The 19,127-nt window shown below is 32.9% G+C and overlaps 1 protein-coding gene across 3 annotated transcripts in view; it reads left to right on the forward strand.

The window, feature by feature from the left end:
• Positions 1–12,410: 12,410 nt before the first annotated feature.
• The window catches only part of LOC126975837 (dual oxidase maturation factor 2), a 97,187-nt gene continuing 90,470 nt past the window's right edge, over positions 12,411–19,127 (forward strand). Inside the window, exon 1 of one of the 3 annotated variants that reach the window (XM_050823875.1) lies at positions 12,411–12,544. The gene's annotated coding sequence lies outside the window, so the exon portion shown is untranslated. Of the gene's footprint in view, positions 12,577–12,634; positions 12,817–19,127 lie in introns of those variants that run through there. The other 2 variants (XM_050823876.1, XM_050823877.1) reach the window with 2 other exon arrangements.

Below are 19,127 nucleotides of genomic sequence, written 5' to 3' on the forward strand. Positions count from 1 at the left end.
AATAGATTGCATTATTATAAATATGTTATTTTGCATGAATGATCAATGAAAGATAAAATATACCTTTTTAATAAACTACTTATTATCTTGTAGATAATAAAACTACTAAAACATGGTCGATAGTAACACTAACATTAATTAACATGCTCTGTTTACGGCGTGTTATATCACACGCTCTCGTTAGTGGAATCAGACTCAAGGTTCGTCGTATACTTTACATCTAGCGATTAAACAATTTCCAAATAACATTTATTGATGCTAATTGCTATTTGATTTTTTTTTTTCATTTATTGTTCAAAACAAAGCATACAGTAAAATTTCTACATTTATATACCACGAAAACCCCTAAAGGGATTATCTGGGTAAGTTGTCGCTCGCTATTTCAGCGTTAAATTACTATAATTATAATAATTAAATAATGGACTCTACTAAAGCGAAAGGTTCGAAGCCCAATTGGCTTCGCAGAAACTGAAATATTATGGTGTCATCAACAGAGCTAGACAGTACTTCCCGCCTCGGAGCAAACGCAAAAATCGAATTATCACTGTCCAATATCATCCTCAGCTTTTGCAGTTGTGGCGTTCCTCCACAATTAGATTTTCAAACTTTGGAATGAACTAGGTTGTGTTGTATTTCAGGTCTTATTTGTCTATTCCATCAAAGTCAATTTTTTAATCTTATAAGGTAAACCTTATTAATATTCTTTAAAAAGAATTAATGCTGGGGTTAATTGAATCGATTTGTAATTAGAAATGAGTTGTTGGCTTTAATAGGTAGCTGTTGGAGTAATAATATTCTGACATAATCTCTATTATATTATCTTTTCTAGTCTCTACATTATTTTCACATTTGCATTAACTTTACATATTCTTAATGCAAGCGTGCATGTGTTAATGTAATCCGATTACGTATATCTATATCTCATTGTGTATGTTATGAGAACGGCATACTATGATCATTCTAATAGCAGTAAAACCGTAGCTATATCTAAGTTATAAGTCAAGTAACTACACAATATTCTTGTGCGAAACTAACCAAATTTTCCAAATGTTTTAATTTTTATTGAGTGTTGATTCCGCTGAGTTTTGTCTTCAATTCGACACGTGTTTCGCCTCTACACGAGGCATGCTCAGGAGAAGTTGACTCGCCGAGTCTTGCTGGAAGGAGCATTCTTGGTTATGTAACATGGTGTTATTAAGGGACTTCACTACCTTCTCAAGAATTGTATCTTGATACACTTGTGTCGATGTTTTGATACCTCTTCCACAAAAGTATGGCCCTTCATAGCTAATACCCCACCAAACCATCACTGAAGTCGGATAGTGCCCACGTTGCACTCTGTCGACTAATTGAGAAGCTTCCTTAGAGCTTCGAGCATAAATACGGTCATTTTGTTTGTTAAAATTCTGCTCAATTGTAAAAAAAATCTCATCCGTAAACAAAATTTTTCTGTGGCTTCCCTTTGCGTACCGCTTCAGTAGTTGTTTCGATTTTACCACCATATTTTTTATGAATTAAGAAATGACCAGTTCGTCTCTTATATGCTGCAAGTCCTAAGAAAGTAAGAAGTAAAGTTTTAAAAACCTAAAATAAACGACTCACCAAAGAAAAAATCTTTTGCTTTCGGACAGGATTACTTCGAATTCTTTCCCTTACTGCTTTGACAACCTTTTTCGTACGAATACTGTGTGGTCGGCCAGATCTTTTTCTGTCACAAACAGAGGAGGTCTCATTGTACCTATTAATAGGTACACAAATATTGTACTAATACCAAGCTTAGGGAGAGTTTTAAAAATTGCATTTGGCTCCCGTACCTATTTGTGTTTTTTTTTATATTATTTGTTACTCTACACCTATGCCTTTAAAATAAGACCAAAAGCCCTCACAGGACGTAGAACTTAAACTGCCGTTGTTTTACAAATTAATGTGAATTTTGGTAAGATAAAATTTTTAATTTTAATTATAAAATTAAAAAGTATCTGCAGACTGGTAGAGTTTTGAAATTGACCCCCTATATGTGACATTTGAATCGAATAAATAGTTCCTAGTTACTACTCCTAAAGTTTTATTATTACATGCCGGGACACATTGTTTAAGTAAGCACTGTGTGCTAAATTAAATAGATATTAGGATCTGTAAATTTAACAATTCTTTTGCATGCGATGGTATTAAATTTTACCATAAATTACCAAAAAGTGTATCATAATTATCAATAAATAAATTAAAATCTTTTATTAAACGCAGATTTATGTCGAAGGCTTATCACAGTATTGAAGATAACGTAAACGATATTAGAATATGGAATTGAATAGTATTATAGTTGTGTTTTTATGGATTTTATGGTTCAGCCTTGTATTGTTTTAATGGATTGCATTATTTTAAAAATATGTATATGTTAAAACGTTTGTGTAATTAATATGTATTTATCTGAATTGAATTCTTTGTGATTGTCATTGACGAGAAATCTTTTGAGTTTATGTTAATAAAATATTTTTGAGTTTGACTTTGACTTAAATCGTTAACTTGCATCAGTAGTACAGTCTATAGCCTACAATGGGGCCAGATAATTGTGTGACCTGTACAACTTTAATATAACTTTCCACAACTTTGATAACATATTTATGTAGTAAATCAACGAAACTATTATACTATTTACTGCTAAATCATAACTCACAAAGGCTTTTAAGATAAACATCTGCAATCAGCCGGCTCACATCTGGCCACTCACTCAACAACTGCTTTTTGCATGCGCTCACGGAATTATACAGTAAAAAAGTAATTGTGACTGTTTTAAACGCCCACGTCTTATTAAACCCGTAGGTAAAGACTTCGCTTCAAAGAAATGAATGTGGGTTAGTGTTATGTCCCAGAACTTGAACAATGATATGATTTTATCGTCATCTTTTTATGTCAAGAATGAATTGAGAGGGGTCTGCTGACAATGCCTTCAATTATTTTATATATGTGTGTCCTAATTATTTGATTGATATTATAATAGGTAGGTTTATTCACATTGTCAGGAAGCTGAATGAAGTTTGTTGTTAAAGACGAGTTTAAATATAACCAATAACATCGTATTTTATAACAATGCACTTCATATAGTCTGCAGCGTAACGCGGTAGCGTTTGGTCAGTTGTAAGTGTGTAATCGGTTTTTTACGTTTATTTAAAACTACCCACTATGGTTGTTAAGAAGTGCTTAAAATGCAAAAAAAATATCACCAAAAAAGTGCCAGGCCTGGAATGCAGTAGATGTGACAAGATTGTACATGCTGATCCCGAGTGTTCCAAGCTTTCCAACAAGCAACTGAAAACCCTTCGTCATTCCCCTGGAATTGAATGGTGCTGTGAAGATTGTTTAAAACAAATTTCTCGCCGGTCGTCTTTCATTATTCCAGATAACAGCGGTGATGACGATGAATCTGATTCGGAATCCATCGCGAATGTTCAAACTATTAATACGAAAAAATTAATAGAGGACATTGGTCGCGAGGTGAAAAAAGCATTTCGAGAAGAACTTGTTAATCTTGAGTCGTCACTGGAGTACCTAAGTGAACAAATGAGCACAATGCAGCAATCTATGAAAAAGCAAGATACCCTTATCAAAGACCTACAAAACAAAAACCTTGACCTTCAAAATTCCAATAAAAATATGCAATTAAGAATATCGGTACTGGAGCAAGAGATTAAGGATTTTGAACAAAAATCTCTTTCATCATCTTTGGAAATAGCTGGGCTCCCCGAAATTCCTCCGAGCAGCATAGGCAAAGTGGTGGAAACTGTGGCTTCCAAATTGAACGTTGACCCAGCTGATGTCCAGTCTTCACAACGTCTACCGGGTTCAAAGTCTAGACCAGGAGTTATCCTACTGGAATTAAAGTCGAATGTATGCCGAAAAAAATGGATTGATGCTGGAAGGGAGAAATTACTCACTGTTGGACACATAGTACAGGGCGTCCCGAAAGAAAGCGTTGAAAATCGTGTCTATGTACGGGATGCGCTAACTAAGCACCTTAAGTCACTATTATTCAAAGCGAAAACCCAACTTAAAGAATCCTTTCAGTATATATGGTGCAAAGATGGTAAAGTGTGTGTTAGAAAGTGTAGTGATAGTAAAATATATTATATTCGTTCAGTGCAAGACATAAACCTCCTTGAAAAGCAGTGTTCGACCTCATCTAATTTTGAAAAGAAACTGAAAGGATCTACCCCTCAATAAGCTATTAGGTACAGTTTTTGTTTCTTTTTTCCTTACATTTGATAAAAAAGCTCATTAAATTCTCGCCTGTATAAGTTTGAATTTATATAAATATATAATATGGATACACATATAAAAGAAATACGAGATTGTAACACACTTAATAATTTTTTACAACATATACCGCCTAAAAATACTTTAAAACTATCATGTCTACATTTTAATATCAGGTCTTTAATTAAAAATTTCAGTAAATTAGAACAAACTATTCATAAATGTACTTTTCCAATTGATTTAATAGTGTTGACCGAATGTGGTATCTCGAATAAAATTTGCCATTTGTTTAACCTTCCTGGCTTTAACATGTACTCACAACTACGGAAAAATAAAAAGGGAGGCGGCATTATGATATACATCCGAAATCACATAAAATTTACAAAATTCAATCATAAAACAAGCACTTTTGAAAGTCTAACAGGGTCGTTTAAAATAAATGATTGCCAAGATGTAGTTGTTTGTGCAGTTTATCGCCCACCATCAACAAACAAGAATAATTTTGTAAAAGAACTAGGTAACTACCTTTCTATATTTGAGTCAAAACTAAACTTACTAATCATTGGTGACATAAACATTGACCTAAAATCTTCAACGACATATAAAGATTCATATCTAGCAACACTCAGCGAGCATGGATTAATGTGTGGTATATCCGATTATACGAGAATTGAAATGAAACAAAACTATGTAACCAAATCTTGTATCGACCACATTTTTGCACGCTTCCCCACATTAAATCCGTACTCGGCGGCGTTAGATATTGTACTGGCGGACCATCGAGGCCTTGTCTTCGCTTGCATTGGCGATGCACAGCCCGAGCGTACACGGGGTGATATCAAACAAAAAATTAACTATGACATTCTTTTTCGGGAACTAAAAAACGTTAAATGGTCTGTGAGAAACGACATGAAATCCCCGTATGATATTTATAATTTTATTTGTCGATCCTTTCATAATGCTAACAATGCGGCTACAAGTACTGTGAAAAAAAGGATAGGTTTAGATAATGGTAAAAATAAATGTAAGCTGCCTTGGATCGATAATAATATCAATGAACTTTGTAAAAAGCGTGAGAAACTCTTTCGCAAATGGAAAAATAATGATTACGATCCTAAATTAAGATTAGAATATAATAAAGTTCGTAACAAGATAAACAAGGTTTTAGAAGCTAAAAAAAATTCATATTACCTAAAAGAAATTAGTAATAACTTTAGAAATACAAAAAAAAATGTACCAAATAATAAACCTAATGTTAGGTCGTGTGTCATCATCTATTGATTTAGCAATTCTTAAGGCATTCAATGCGCAAGGGTTGCATACTGAAATCATTGCAGATAACTTTGCGAAAAGCTTTGATAATGCAGTGAATGATATTAGTCCAACATGCAACATAAAACTTTATAAACAAAATAATTGCCGCCAACCAAATGATTCCAGTATCTTTTTAAAAAAAGCTTCAAGCGATTCGGTCTATAAAATTATACAAAACTTAAATTCACGTAAGGCACCTGGTCTGGATGGTATCAAGGTATCAGATATTAAATTAATTGGAAGAGATGTCTCCACGGCTATTGCAAACTTAATAAATTGCAGTGTAAGCAAAAGTCATTACCCAAATGAATTAAAAGAAGGCTGTGTGAGGCCTATATTTAAAAAAGGTAAACATAGTGATTATGATAACTATCGACCCATAACAATACTATCATCGATTGATAAAATTGTTGAAAAGTTTATATGCGAACAAATACATGGTTTTTACAGGAAACATGAAGTACTACAACAAAATCAATTTGGATTCCAGGCTGGTAAGAGTACTTCAATCCTTTTATCAAAATTTACTGACGAAGTGAATAGCCACTTAGATCTTAAAAAACACGTTTTAGTATTATTTATAGACTTCTCTCGCGCCTTTGATACTTTGTTGCATAATCAACTTATTCAGGAGTAAGACTTTTGTGGAGTCCGTGGTCCATTACTGGAATGGTGCAGTGACTATCTAAAAAATCGGACATACAAAGTGAAAATAGACAACACGTTGAGTAAGCCAGTCATGGTGAGAAAGGGCACCGCTCAAGGTTCAGTATTAGGGCCGCTTCACTTTCTTTCATACGTCAATAACATCAAAGATTGTATAAAAAACTGCACTTGTTTCCAGTTTGCGGACGACACTTGTCTCGTAATCGCGGACAAAGATCCAATAAAGGCTTGTGATTTTATGCAACAGGACCTCAATAGCCTTACCCGGTGGTGTCATGATGTAGGCCTTGTTCTTAATCCAAATAAAACTAAGCTCTTATTGATAAAATCACCGTTTATTAAGAAATTACCAATCAAAAACATAACAGCTCACGAACATGTCTGCCTACATAAAAACTATCACTCATGTAAATGCACACCCTTGGAAATAGTTAGATCTCACACATATCTTGGGTTAATAATAGATGATAAATTTAAATGGAGTAATCATGTGGACTATGTATGCAACAAACTTAGACAATTCCTTGCAAGTATCTCAATTCTTAAAAATCGCATACCCTATAAAGTCAAAATAATGCTCTATAACGCGTTAGCCGAATCGTACGTTCAGTATGGACTGAGCAGTTACGGTCGTACTTACAATTCGTACCTTGACAAAATTAATAAAATTCAAATTCAAATTATTAAAAAAATAGTATCAAATCAAATTAAACGTAAATTTCAGGGTAACGAAAGCGGGCTATTTAAGCATTGTCAAGTGTTGTCAATATTTAAGCAAATTGAATATGCAATACTAAAAGAAAATTATTTTAATAATAAATTAAAAACAGCCATAGATCACCCCGTGTATACGCGCGCTGTTAGTCTAAACCGGCTGCACATGCCTCGGGCATCCAATGCGTTCGGTGAAAGAACAACAGCTTACATAGTACCTAGACTGATTAATAAACTGCCACGTGACTTGACCGACTCGTTGACTGAGACTAATTTTAAACAGAATTTAAAAAAATACTTTTTAAGACTTGACTGACCACCGATCAACTTATCGTGCTTAACTATTAATTGTATCAAGTACTTTTACTTTTATTTGTATAATTATAATGTATAGCTAAGTGATTGTGAACTATTTTTTCTTTTATTAAAATGTAAAATTTCAATGTAAAATTTGTTTTTTATTAATAAATATATAAAAAAAAAAAAAAAAAAAAAAAATATAAATAAAAGATTCACTTCTTATTAGAATGTCATCTTTTATGTAGATAATATGGATTATTGGGTACAATTTTTTGATTTGGAGTTAAATTTTTTTTTATGGAATAGGAGGACAAACGAGCGTACGTCACCTGGTGTTAAGTGATCACCGCCGCCCACATTCTCTTGCAACATCAGAGGAATCACAAGAGCGTTGCCGGCCTTTAAGGAAGGTGAACGCGCTTTTTAGAAGGTACCCATGTCGTATCGCCCCGGAAACACCGCACAAGGAAGCTCATTCCACAGTAGTACGAGGAAGAAAGCTCCTTGAAAACCGCACTGTGGAGGACCGCCACACATCCAGATGGTGGGGATGATATCCTTACTGGTGGCGTGTCGTGCGAAGGTGGTGGACAGCTCTTCGGAACACTCCCCGTGATAATTGCGGTAACATAACTTCATAACAATTTAACTCCTGCATTGGCCATATCTAGAGTCTACATTTTTCCAATTTCTGTTATCTTAAATGATTACATTAAAGTTTAAATAATAAATCTAAAGATTGTCTCCGTGCAGCCCTTCTTATACACTTAAAAAGATGACGTGGTTAAAGTTAATTAAAGTTTATTATATTTTTATAATTACTTTTAAAGTTACAAAAAATCAAAAATTTAATTAAAAATAATTTGAATTATTATTATAAATAAAATAATAATAATATTGATACACTCGCACACAAATTATCTTGTCCCAAACTAGGCATAGCCTTGTCTATGGGTACTTACAAGACAACGATATATTTAATACAATATACTTTCTTAAACATAGATAAATACAAATTTAACATCCATTACTCGGAAACAAAAATTCATATTCATCATATAAATGATTGCACCCACCGGGATTCGAACCTCTAGCTCAGTAGGCAGGGTCACTTACCACTGGGCTATAGGAGTCGTCAATATAATAAACTTTGATTTTTATAATCGCGTGATGATCAGGAGGTCTACTCTAATTCAACGAAAAACGAAGTTTCGATTGAAGTTTCGGATGTTTCCTACTACGGATCCATTCGTTTCGAAGTTTCGTCCCGAACGTCATTGCTTGACATTTCGAATTTATAAACCAACTCTAATTCATTTACATTCCGAACGAATATGAAGATGACAGCTGTTTTTTCGGAATTTTAACGTCAATTTGACGAAACCAAAGATGTTTTTCAATAATGATTTTCGTTTGTGTGTATTTGGTTGCAAATTGGCTTGAAATGATTTCAAGAATGCTATTAATAGTGGCTGCTCTACATGAAGAACATCAAGAAGTAATCAATTTAATATTAGTGAAATTCCCTACTTAAGAGTTTGTAGGAAATTACAGAATATAAGTGGAAGTGGTACTTACAGCAATTTTAAAATTTTTAACAAAAAAACAACCGACTTCAAAACAATATTTATAACATGCACTAAAAAAGTATAAAATAATTGCGTATTTTTTGACAATCTAATTAATTAATTTTATCTAGTTACGATTATTGTCATTTTTGGAGTCGGTGTCATTTTTTTAATTTATTATTTTTAGTGAATTTGAAGTACACTAACTAAATTTGGCTAAATATGTGTAAATATACTAAATTTTTCAATGCAGTAATGAACGTAAGCGCTTCGTTATTTGATTACAGACAGTAAGAAATTCTGCCACAGATCGCACCCTTACTGTAATTCGTTAAGGAGTCTCATTGATCACATATTCGACTACGACAATTACTTGGCCATAACTATGTTATGGTAGATGACTTAACTAACCGGATACCATAAAAAAGATTCGGCCGAGTATCGTAAATTAGCTCCTAAGAATTGAAGAGTTCCGTTACTTTGTTTAATCAGAAATTACGGAATCCATGACAACCTAAACTAACTCTCACCAGTTTGAAGTATATCCTTTCCAATAAAAAAAGAATCATCGAAATCGGTTGGCGCGATATTGAGTTATTCGTAAATTTATCATCCACTTTGCTATACGTATGTATACCAAATTTAAGACTTCTATGGTTTTCTCATGGATGCCATTGTCAGATCTGGACCAAATTGACAATGGGACCACACGGGAAGCACCAGCTTTCAAATAAAAAAAATAAGAATTATCAAATTCGGTTCACCCAGTCGAAAGTTTGGAGGTAACAAACAATAAAAAACATACCGGCGAATTAAGAACCTCCTCCTTTTTTGAAGTCGGTTAAAAGTTAATGTTACATAAGTTATGTATCAGGGGTGGTATTAATATTCCCGAGTTCACAGAGGATGAACTCCAATGTTAAAGAAGCAGGCAGTTTCCCTTTTAATCAGCTCCATCTTCACGTCAAGCTCTACATGCAGGTCGAAGGCCATGAACTGCATTAGTACAACTGTTAGAAAGGATAAAGGTAGAACTTTATCTTACTTATTCCTTTCTAACAGAGTGGTATTCCTATCTTTAGTGATATTTTAAAATAAGTTTCATTTTTGTTATCAATAAAAGAACTAAATTTATTTTCTATTTTATTATAAAAGGAAAACTAACTTACTGCTAATTCAGAGCAGGTACTCAGGCATATAAATTAAAAGATATAGCTTCATCATCGTATGTGCAGCAGCAAAAGATGTACCTATAAAAGGATGATAATATGTAGAGGGAATTCTTTTAGTGAAAAAAAAAGCAAATAAACTGTTATTTACTTGAAACTTTCTTATATAATGAGTAGGTAACGCGTCTGCGAGGTTTGTTAAAAAAGCACTTTAAAAGATCATTTATTAGCACCATAATTGAGAACTCTTTTTAAAGAATTCTAATAAAAAACCTTAAGTACTAATTTGACATGTTTACATTGCGTCTGTAATACAAAAATTTTTGGTTGTCATAAGTTACTACCCAACGTTGGAATGAATTAGAACTCTTCAAATTACTTGGATTAATATAATGTTCATTTCAATCGTTAACCATTCGTTCACGAATATTGTCTATTGTCCCGAACTTCGTCGATGTGTCCGAAAGCAAAATAGGGTAGGGTCACTCCCGAAGCTTCGTTTAAATTTCGTTCCTTTACGAAGTTTCGTTTCGGAGAAAGAGAGTAGACCCCCAGGTGATGCTACATTCTTATTTTCTGCATCTGAAAACTTAACATCAATAGTAATACCAACTTATCTGTGAAGTGGCAAAAATAGGAACTACAGTCGCCTCGTTGAAATGTCATTTGACTGTCAGTGTCTACTACTTTCGAGTGTTCCATTCAAATCAAAATCAATATTCATGTAGGTCACGGAAATGACACTTATGAATGTCAATAAAATATTTTTCTTATTGAATCTACCGCTACTTCGTAAAGGGTTGAGCTAATGAGAAGAAGTAGCAAGAAACTCAGTGCCACTTTTTTATATCAAGATTTACATTTCCATCGACGATGCAACAAACATACTCAAACGTCAAATACTCAATGCCTTACGAGTAAGTCATAAAAGTAAAAGTAAGTTAATACAAAAGTTATTGAGTACAGTAGCTACAGTAGGTAGTTCCATGTGTTTTATTTTTTATTATTAAAAATAAAATTGTGTCGACTTTCCCGATTTTTGTGCACATTAGAATTAATTAGCAACACTGAAATGACGATGGCGACATCCTTCAGTTCACAGATAACGTGGTAACACTGTAAGAGCAACCAACAAAAAAATGCATTTATAATATTAGTGAGTTTATAATGAATGTTTTGCATTTAACGTCAAGAACGTCAACAAAAACTGACATAACAATATATCTTTTAGTATCATTTATATACTCCTAGACCGAGCCCTCCAAGATGTTTGTAGAGGGTTCAATGAAAGAGTTGAAGTATCATGCTGATGGAAGAAGGTAGAAGAAGAAGGTAGCTCCGTAACGTATTTTCGTAGAGATGAGAATTAGATCAATTTTCGCCCATTGAAAACTGCATATAGTTTTATCTAAATCAGTTCACCCCTTTTCGAGATATATGAAACATATACAAGTATTAGTCGGAAAATGGCTGTCATTTTATGTAATTCCATTAGTTATATCATGAAAAGATAATATTGAGGCTTAATCTTTAATCATCCAAGTATGAAATGAAAGAAAAGCGGAAAATGAATTATGAATGGGTTATCGCACGACTCACAATTTCCTCGTTCATAATTATCACTTTCGCTGACAACGGGCTGACTCAAATGGTACCTTACCTGTAACTGTTAATAAGCATCGGTGGTGCAATAGTTTGAACCGTTGACTGTCACCACGCAACCCCGGGTTCAATCCTCTCCCTCCACGCCGTTTTTTAATTACTTTTTTGATGGTTCTCGAATTCATATATACGTTTATACGACGATATAGAGAAAAACTTCACTATATGTATATAGTGAAATGCCTGAAATAAATGATTTATTATTATTTTATCTATTATAATTATATAATCTGTGGGTTCCAATAGGTATATTCCGTTATGATAGGTACCTTAGTTAAGTTATAAACTGTGTATTTTGACAAGCATACTTATTGTGTTTTTTCTTCATTTAACTATGAAGCATTTTACAAACTATCGAAATACTTAAATAAATTCACCAATGAAATCAGTATTTTAGTAAAATATAAAAAAAACTCAGGAACTTTCTAACGAAGACATTTGGTATAAAATTATATACAACTTTGTTTTTTTATCAATCACGAAAATGCGATTATAACAGAAGAAATATCGTAGCGTTGAATTAGTGGTTACACATCAAATTTATGCTAGAAAGAAGAATACTTAAAATATTGATTGAATTTTGTTAAAATAAATACTAAATATCACTTTCTATAACGCAAAATACCCCTGATTTTTGTAATGTCGATACAAAATACGATTTCGCGCTACGAGTGAAAGAAACAACCAAATAGCTCTTTCCCTGTCGCTTTCGTTCCGCTGAGGTTCAGAGGTAGTCGCGACTCGCGGCCTCAAGAAAGTGTCTAGTGCAGTTTTCATTAAACGCGCGGGGAAGGCGCTCTCTAGCGGCGACCTCCGGGATTACGTAATCGTGACTTGTTCTGTAAATAGTGCCAGTGTAGTGATTATAAATTACTATGTGGGTTTAAGGAATGCCAGAAGGTACTATCTGCTTTCTATCACATTAATTTAAAGTGAGTCCTTTGTAGGGCGATGTATGCTTTTACAACATGATCCAAGAATATGTACACAACAAATGTGTTACGAAATTAAAAAAAATTGTTAAGAGACATTAGTTTTGTGGTAAAGGTAACTATAATATAGATGACTTTCTTAATGATACCATTTATTGGAAATGGAGCAATGTATGTTATGAAATATTATTTTAATAAAAGAGAAGAAGCCACTGAGTGTCTTACGTCCGTTCTCTTCAGGTTAGACCTAGTCATAAATTTTCGAATGGGTCTATTATTATTATATTATACTACTTACATACTTATATTATACTATTATTATTCTTATAAGTTGTCTTTGACGTTCAATAAGTGGTTGCATATCCTATTTTGAATAATAAATATTTGAATTTCAATTCGATAAACGTATGGGTTTGAGTATCGTAATCCTTGTCCATGGCAATTATATTTGCAGCGTATCATCTTTTAGTTCAATAAATTAGACATAATTGCAATTAATAATTACTCACACGTTTACGATGTAACACTAGAAATATGATATGCAGATCCATTAACGCTGACAGTATGAACGCGTTGATGTCTAATACATAACAAAAGTGCAAATCATTTTCCATGACAATTTCTAAGTTCCATTAAAAATATGACGAGCGAATACTTCATAATAGTACATTATTTTTTTGTAAACTTAGGCATTTTTTCCATTCCACGTACTATATAATCATACATGAAAGACAATTTGATTGAAAAAATGACGACCGATGTAGCCGAATGGTTAGTGACCCTGACTACTAAGCTACAGATTCGAATCCCGGTAGGTGCAATCATTTATATTATGAATATGGATGTTTGTGTCCGAGTCATGGATGTTTATATGTATTTATATATGTTTAAGTAAGTATATTGTATTAAATATATCGTTGTCTTGTACCCATAGTACAGGCTATGCCTAGTTTGGGGCAAGATAATTTGTGTAAAAGTGTGTCAATATTATATTATTATTTTTCAAATCCTTTAATTATATAAAAATATATAATGACTTGTTTAATATACTCTTTGCCAATCTTTGTAATTTTCATTTGATAAGGTGATTATGACATCCATAAGTGTTCATACGTTCACACTTAGGTTTACACATGTGAGGAAATTATAAAACCATTATAGTTAATACACTAAATAATGCGTGATGTAATTCAGGCTAATTGGTTACATCTAAGTGCTTTGTTTAGAAACAACTCTGAAATATTGACCTTTGAAGTTGATTGTTGTTGATTTATCTTCAGACAACAATAATATTTATATAAACATTTAATTGATAAGCTCAAAAATAACATTAAAAAAAACATACTGACGAATTGAGAACCTCCTCCCATTAGAACTTCTTCTATTGGAACTTGAGACATAACATCCTGATATTTCAAAAATAAACTTCAAAAGATGATTCTGTAACTACTAATTACATTAAGGTTACTTAGAACACTTTGATTCCTTTGCTGCTACGTTTTCCATAAAGTTGTCACATATTTTTTCTGTAATAGATACTTAGACGCCATCTGAGTATATGCACAGGTCCACCCTTGGAGAACTTAGAGATTTATTAAAAAGAAGATCCTTGCTTACTTCTGCAGGAAGGAAGCATTTTATTATAACTTGTTTAAAATGACGACGTTGACGACCCATATAGCCGAATGGTTAGTGACCCTGACTACTAAGCTAGAGGTCCCGTAGGTGCAATCATTTATATGATGTTTGATTCCGATTCATGGATGTTTATATGTATTTATGTATGTTTGAGTAAGTATATTGTATTAAATATATCGTTGTCTTTTACCCGTAGTACAGGCTATGGCCTGGTTTGGTTCAAGATAATTTGTGGAAAAGTGAAAATATTATCCTCCTTATTTGAAGTCGGTTAAAATTGTAAGAGTAACCACCGTTAATAAGAAATAAATATTATTCAATTAGGTTAATAGCGAATACTTTATCTGTAATAACTTCTAAAAGTCAAACAGTAGTTATATAATTTAATGGACGGCAATTATCCCCATTAAAACTAACTATTATATACATACGAATAATTTAACGTACAAGAGAGGTTTTATAGCGTATGCAACCTACTTAAAAAACAAAACTCTAAACTATTTATGTTATAACAGTGCACGCGTGTTACGAAACCATATCCTTTAGTGTACTGAAAGTAGACTGAAAATAATATAATTATATTACTAATACCAGTGGGAGGCTCCTTTGCACAGTATGCCGGCTAGATTATGGGTACCACAACGGTGCCTATTTCTGCTGTGAAGCAGTCATGTGTAAGCATTACTGTGTTTCGGTATGAAGGGCGCCGTAGCTAGTGAAATTACTGGGCAAATGAGACTTAACATCTTATGTCTCAAGGTGACGAGCGCAGTTGTAGTGCCATTCAGAATTTTTGGGGTTTTTCAAGAATCCTGAGCGGCACTACATTGTAATTGGCAGGACGTATCAAGTACCATCAGCTGAACGTCCTGCTCGTCTTGTCACTTATTTTCATAAAAAAAAAACAGGTTGACCTTTCTATCTGTTAGAGTTATCATATACATCATAGTGGATGACGTTTCTTTGAAGATGAAGGACTTGCCTCAAACGTAGATTTAAAAAAACCTCACCTTGAATAATGGTCCGTCGAATTGTCCAAAATGAAAACTTTTTGTTAGAATTGTAAATTATTTCATACTCTACCTCAAACGGCACGTGTATTTATTATAGGTATTGCAAATGTCCATCAAACGCTGTCTTCCCTTCAATTAGATGCTCCATTTGCCCTTTCGTACCCTAACTAAAATATCGTAATTGTTGTCAAATTTTGTTTTTCTGTTTAAGTTTTGTCCCTCAAAACTTTCATCAACAGATGGTTATTTATTTAGTCGTTAGCCAAAATAATCGATAAACGGGTGATGTTTAATTTTACATGATAAAATCCTCTAAAGTAATATTTTATTGAATATCAAAGTTGGATTGTATTTCGGTGTAGAAGCGTATGTCTTCGTCCGCGTCATCCAATAAATTATTTAATAATACATTATCAGTTTGGATTTTAAAGCGTATGGGATACAAAGTAAATGATTACTGGAGCTACGATTATTGAAGAACGTTTTGCGTGAAGATAAAAACTTGAGATCGCAACTCCGGTGAACGGCTCATTCACCGGTGTCATTATACTTCTTCTCTTTAAACGTTGAATATTATTGCAATTTTTACATTCACAAATTTTCTGCTGACTATGAATGGTTGTCCTGTTAATACGACAAACAAATAACAAAACTCTACATTTAATAGCAATTATTAAATATGTCAGTGATAAACGGGATACAAGATCTAAGAAGAAGAATCAATAAGAATGGGAAAGGAAAAGATATTAATGTTAATTATCATAATGAGAATGTTAAAGAAGCACAACTTGTCAATTTTCTTGGTATTACTTTAGACAGCAACTTGTCCTTCAAGTCACATGTTGACAAAATTAGCAAAAAAATTAACCAACATGTATTTGTCCTCAAACGCGTATCAAAAACAATAGGTGAAAAAACAGCGCTAATGGCATATCATGCATTCGTGGTTTCAGCTTTAAGATATGGATTGGCCATATGGGGCAACTCGGTGAGCATAGGGCATTTATTTATTGGACAGAAGAAGTGTATCAGGGCGGTTTGTGGAGCCGGCCCCCTAGATTCTTGTCGACCGCTATTTAAAAAATTGAAAATTCTATCGCTGCCATGCCTATACATTTATGAGATAAGCCTATATGTTCAAAAACATACGTGTGATTTCTATACAAAAAAAGCCAGTAGGTTTTAAACACAAGGTATCCAAATAAACTCATAATGCCCTTCTGTAGAACTGCATCTTTTAGTAGAAATTGTTACAGCATGTCTGTGAAAATATATAATAAATTGCCCAATGAATTGAAAGATTTACCGTTCAAAGTTTTTAAAAGAAGACTGCATCAGTGGTTAACAAATAAGTGCTTCTATAGTTTAAATGACTTTTTCAATACAAAATGAATTCGTCTATTTGATAATAATATATGTAAATTAATATACTTTTATGACATTGAATTTGTTAATATTATACATAGGTACTAAATGAATTATTAAGTTATTTACGTCTCATATTATAATATCTTAAAATTTCATTTTATAAATATTATTGAAATCATTGTAAAATCCGACATGTTTCGGTATAACAGTACGAGTAGTGTTTAGACAATTTTGTAACATATTTTGCATGTCAATTGACGAAACATATTGGATTATCCATTATATTGTTAACATCTTAAGTACAATGTTTCCTGCAAATAAAATTTCATTTAATTTCATTTCATTTCATTACAAGGGTTGTTTTTAATTTATTTAATCAAACGAAAACACGTTTTATTTAGTACTTTTCCAATATAATAATCCTTAAAATGTATATGACATTTTGATCCTTCGAGCCGAAGCTAATCAGAAACAGCTATTGAAACGTGTAAGATAAACTTTACAGCATTTGTATTTGTCAACTGCGTTGAATGTATGACGCACATATTAATAAAACGCTCAAACTTACCAATTTCATAACAATTACCATAACGGTTTTAACTTTACAAAATGTTTCTACGATTTCACAACAACGCCATATTAATATTGTAAGAACACACCGCCTTATCATTTCAGTATTCAAATTGTCTTCTAGCAGGTCATCGCATTCAAATCAGATTCGCATTACAAAATCTATTTCATGTCTCATAATTTACCATGCTGGATTGACAATTACTAGTTTGGTAATTAAAAAGACTATTGTTGTCGTTGCCTCGACGAAACTATTACACTAGTTTATATTGAAAAATCAATTTTGTCCGTGTTTAATGGAAACAAATGGCCACCCAAACTTCAGAAGTCGCTGTAAAGTTATTAGGTATGGTATTTGATTTAAAACGAGAATCACAAGAGCGTTGTCGATCATTTATAGTGCGTGAGGATTGAACCTGGAAAAATACATAAATATATTTATAATTAATTATTCTTCTTCTTTGTTCTTTGGTGAATATATATAAATTAAACAATCAATAAATTATTTAAATTTATTGATTCTACATACGTGTAACATAAATTGATTAAGATTAATTTTATTCGTCTATAATCTTCTCTTTATGTTTATATAAACTTTAAATATGCCAATACTCCACTATTCCGCCCGCGTAATGTTCTTTAAAAGGTTCTGAAGTTTTTGCTTCAAATATTAGTGTAATATTTTTTTACACTTAAATAGTGACTAATGGAAATACGCGATGATCCTTTGTGATGACGCGGCAGAGACTTAAAATATCTCCAAATCACATTAAGTACATTTTTTAGCTCCCAACCAACTCAGAAAACAGGAATTAGCTCTCAATATGGATGCATTTTCGGTATGTTTGTTCACTCATTTCATTAAAAGGCAGGTGGTTATAATATATAACGTTTTTCAACAATAATTTTATCAGGTGAGTAGTTCTGATGATGAAGACTACAAATGGCCAATGGGAATTTTTTATAGTTAAGTATTTGATGTGTGGTTACAATATAATAAAGAAACTATAAAAAAACAATTTGAAAGGGAATGAAAATAGTATGTTGTATGTATGTATCTTATTAGAATTGCCATGAGACGTACTCTTTCCTTAGAATTGTCATGAGACGTACTCTTTGTTTAGAGTTGTCATGAGACGTACTCTTTCTTTAGAATTATCATGAGACGTACTCTTTCCTTAGAATTGTCATGAGACGTACTCTTTGTTTAGAGTTGTCATGAGACGTACTCTTTCTTTAGAATTGTCATGAGACGTACTCTTTCCTTAGAATTGTCATGAGACGTACTCTTTGTTTAGAGTTGTCATGAGACGTACTCTTTCTTTAGAATTATCATGAGACGTACTCTTTGTTTAGAGTTGTCATGAGACGTACTCTTTCTTTAGAATTATCATGAGACGTACTCTTTCCTTAGAATTGCCATGAGACGTACTCTTTCCTTAGAATTGTCATGAGACGTACTCTTTGTTTAGAGTTGTCATGAGACGTACTCTTTCTTTAGAATTATCATGAGACGTACTCTTTCCTTAGAATTGCCATGAGACGTACTCTTTCCTTAGAATTGTCATGAGACGTACTCTTTGTTTAGAGTTGTCATGAGACGTACTCTTTCTTTAGAATTATCATGAGACGTACTCTTTCCTTAGAATTGCCATGAGACGTACTCTTTCCTTAGAATTGTCATAAGACGTACTCTTTCCTTAGAATTGTCATGAGACGTACTCTTTGTTTAGAGTTGTCATGAGACGTACTCTTTCCTTAGAATTGTCATGAGACGTACTCTTTCCTTAGAATTGTCATGAGACGTACTCTTTCCTTAGAATTGTCATGAGACGTACTCTATCTTTAGAATTATCATGAGACGTACTCTTTCCTTAGAATTGCCATGAGACGTACTCTTTCCTTAGAATTGTCATGAGACGGACTCTTTCCTAAGAATTGTCATAAGACGTACTCTTTCCT

Source organism: Leptidea sinapis, chromosome 38, assembly GCF_905404315.1.
Source record: "Leptidea sinapis chromosome 38, ilLepSina1.1, whole genome shotgun sequence".
Taxonomy (NCBI): Eukaryota; Metazoa; Arthropoda; class Insecta; order Lepidoptera; family Pieridae; genus Leptidea; species Leptidea sinapis.